We start from the raw sequence: 4098 nt of genomic DNA, 5'->3' as shown, positions 1-4098 counted from the left end.
GTGTCTCCCTGTTGTTTCCCTCACATGTTCTCCCCTCCTCCTCTTCTCTGACTACAAAAACACTGTGTCCCACTTTGTTTTCATTTCCTTCTGAAATCTGCTATCACAGAGGCGTTCCCAGCCTCTCTCAGTGGCCCAGCCTTGGCCAGTGCCATGTCCATCTTCAGAGCCATCGGGGATCGGCTCTGCCGGACATGGTGGAAGCTTCCAGCAGCTTCTCACAGGAGCCACCTCTGTGGGTCCCCCGCTACCAAAAACCAGGCCGTGCCAAACCAGCACAAGACCTTTTCCATCTGCTGGGCGTTGTTGTTTCGGCAAATTGAGTCTAAAGAGAAGCCGGGTTTTGGGGACATTAACGGGGTTTTTTGTCTTTAATGCATTAATGCTTTTGTGCATCTCTGGAAGTGCCACAGAGGGGTTTTCCACACTGAGGAAGGTGGTGAGGAATTTTTTCCCGGGATGAGATTTTCCAGGGATGAAGGATGCTCCGATGATGATAAAGAGGACATGGATTTATTTCATTTTATGCCTCCTGAGTGCAAGAAACGCACACGCCCCGACTCTGCTGTGGCCAGAGCCTGGATGAGCTCCAAGGAAAAAAATCATGGAATCATGGAACGGTTTGGGTTGGAAGGAGCTTAAAGCTCATCCTATTAAACCCCTGCCATGGGGTTTCCACTATCCCAGGGTGCTCCAACCTGGCCTTGGACACTTCCAGGGATGGTTAATCCACAACCTCCTGAGCAGAAGCTGTGTCTGCCGGGATTTCTGGAGCTATTCCCATGAAACACAGAAGTGGAAGTTCCCAGGCTGTTTTCTTTGGAGCTGCTGCCTCACCGCAGCCAAAACCCTCCTGAAATTCCCGAACTTTCCCCAAATTCGCTGCTCCAACATGTAGGACACAAGTGATGGATCTGTCTCCAGAATTCGTGCACAGTTAAACCCAAAATCCATGTCCTGGATTCGCTGGATCCTGACAGTGGTGCCTTTTGGAGGAGAATTCCTGGCATCCAGGATCCCACCAGCTCCACCAAATCCATCCCAACATTAGCGATCCCTCCCATTTCATTTTCTCCTCCGTGGGCTGAGAGAATCCTGCTGGAAATTGAATTAATGCCTGGTTTGCCTTGGAAACAGTAAAACCAAATAAATCTTTTAGTCCAGGTGCTGTGGAGAAAAAAATGAAACAGGATAATCGGGAGCAATTGGAGTCAGATCTAATATTCCTGACAAAAAGGGGCGTTCCCTCCCGCTGCCTAACTGTGCCAATGCTTCCTGGATTTAATCCCAAGGAAATCAAAACTTTTGTCGCCAGTCCAAATGCTGTGTTAAAGATCGAAAAAAGCTGATGCTGTTCAAGCAATGTCCCATTCATCCTTCACTTCCAGGATTCGGGAAGACAGGAATATTGCTGTGCACTGGGCTGGAGAGAAGTGGAATTAGCTCAGTCAATTAAGTCATGATTAATTTAGGTTGGATCTCGTTCTCCTGAGTCCGGGAAAACAAAGACTTTACTTAACTGGCAGCATTTAGTTTAATAAAAGTAAATCTTTAAAGATGACTTCAGGAGGGGGGAAAAAACCCCGCTGACAAAATCAATCGGTGGCAAATTCCCGTTTAAATTCCTGTTTAAATTCCCGTTTAATTTGTGTCAGTCCGAGTTAAAATAACTGCAGAGACTGAAGCAAAGGGGATGCTCCTTCCAAATGGAGAACCAGATCGTTGATTAGTGCAGCTAATTCGGGACAAATCCCAAATGCAGGAAGTTCTTGTGTCTCCTTCCTTTTTTCCCCGTCACAACTTTCCCGTTGTCCTGATTTGGGTGGGGGAAGATGAGGCTCAGGATCAGTAAAATCCCACTGCTGTGAAATCCCGTGGCAGTGCCCAGGCTGGGATTGCCCCGATGATCCCTCTCCAATCCATGGCTGATGTTCCCTCTCCAATCCTGATGGAAAAGAGGGGAATTTTAGGCATTTTTTTGGCAGTCCAAGATTTGGAATAAGATTTGGGATAAGACCAAATATCAATTAAGTCCAACAACTCCGTAAGTCAGGCAAACCTCGTCCTACAAAATCCAGAAAAATCCAGGGATGCTTTTCTTGCACAACCCAAATATTCTTCCACTTGGGTCCATAACAAAAATTTAATTATTTGGATAATTCCAAGCAACCTGGGATAGTGGGAGGTGTCCCTGCCCATGGCAGCAGGTGGAATGAGATGGGATTTGAGGTCCTTTCCAACCCAAACCATTCCATGATTCCACAATGACATCTGAACAGAAAAAGCATGAATTCCTCTGGAAAAAAAATCAGGATAAGAATAAATGAAGGACAACACAGGGAGAAATCTTGCCTGTGGGATGGATGTCTTTGGGCAAGGGCTGGAAAAAGAAAGGATGCGTGGAAACCTCTGGAAGAGGAGACAATGCAGGAGAGAAAAATTGATTTACATAAAACAGGATTCAATTCGGTTTTGCAGGGAAGCAAAAATCCATCCCAACACTTCATCCAGTGTCATCCAGAAATAAAATTGCTTCTTCCCACCCCTCCCTGGAGGTGCATACAGGGCTTTGCAAGGCTTCGATATTCCCAGAAAGTTCCCAACTGCCAAGGAATTTTCCCCCTGGGGTGTAATTAGCAGCACGATCCTTTCCTTTGCAGCAGCTCTGATCCAGAGCTGGAATTCAGCTGGAATTCAGCAGCAAAGCTCTGGCTCTGGGATCAAAGCACTGGGATGATATTCCAGTGATTATCCCGAATTTCCATCGATTGTTTGCGGAGAGGGGAAGGCCAAAAACCCAAAGAAATGGCTAAAAATGGGACCGTGGCTGCAGCTGACAAAACCACGGCACTGAAATTCCATCTCCTGCCGGCAGAAAGTCAAATAATTCCACCTGAAGCTCCCATCCCGATTGGAATAATAGACCTGGATCCCAACTTCTGGGGAGATGAAACGCTCCGAGCACAGCTTGGAGTTGTCCTGATGCCTCTTTTGGTGAGGGCAGAACATTTCCTGCGGGCCAACGTTTTTCAAGGCTCGTTTTCATTCTGCTTTTAGGCCTGGCTTTATCATTTTGACTTTTCCATCGCGCCCAGCATCCCTGAAGAGTTCAAATAACAAAGCTGAAGTGAGAGCTCCTCATGATGCCCCGAGGCTCTGGAATTTAAAAACACAGCCTGGGAAAAGCTTCTGGCAGGAGCTTCCAGCCCAGCCCTGCTCCTGGGATTGCTCACTCAGCTCCATTCCGAGTGTTCCCTGGAAAAATGATTCCCAGCTGCAGGAAATCCAGATTTTAATCCACTGCACAACGCAGCCAAGAGGAATCCTCTGCACGAGGAGCAGGTCCAAGGAAAAGCAATTAATTATTGCTCTTGTCATTAATGACAGAGATGTCAAAGCTGCGCTAACGAGCTCCTGGGGTGGAGGAAACAATAAATAATAGCTGAGAACTGAGGGTGGTTTCGGTAGGAAAAGCGAAATTTGGCTGCGTTCAGCTGATTTAAAGCTAGAATTCCACATCTCCGACACCCCCTGAGCCGTGGTTTAATTCCAGGTGGAAGTTCAGCTCTATCCAGCTGCTCGCTGATGCCTTCCTGGTGGCATTGGCAAAGAGTTGGGAGGGAAAAGTGACCAAATCGTGAGTTGAGGTAAAGATGCTTTAATAGGGAAAGGAAAAGCCAGACATGGATTTCATTTTTCCTTTTCCTTTTTTCTCCTTTTCCTTCCATTTTCCTCCTTTTTTCTCCCTCTTTTTCCTTTTATTTCTCCTTTTCTTCTCCATCTTTCCTCTTTTCTTTTGCCTTTTTTCTCCTTTTGTCTCCTTTGTCTCCTTCTCTCTTTTTTCCCCTCTTCTTCTCTTTTCTCATTTTCTATCCTCTTTTTTTCCTCCTTTCCTCCTTTCCTCCTTTTTGCCCTCTTTCCTTTTTTTCCCTCTTCTCTCATTTAACACTAAAGGCTTCCCAAAAATCCCATGACTCCCTGGGATTCATTCCCAAAAGAAAAACCTGAATTACTCCATAAACCACCACTTAATATTGAGATTTTATCCCTCCCAGATCCTTGACTCCTTCCCTAAACCCTTTAGGAGTATTTCCCTAC

The sequence above is a fragment of the Corvus brachyrhynchos genome, unplaced genomic scaffold (assembly GCF_000691975.1).
Source record: "Corvus brachyrhynchos isolate BGI_N302 unplaced genomic scaffold, ASM69197v1 scaffold245, whole genome shotgun sequence".
Lineage (NCBI taxonomy): Eukaryota > Metazoa > Chordata > Aves > Passeriformes > Corvidae > Corvus > Corvus brachyrhynchos.
The sequence above is the reverse complement of the archived record's forward strand: the minus strand, read 5'-3'. Positions refer to the sequence as shown.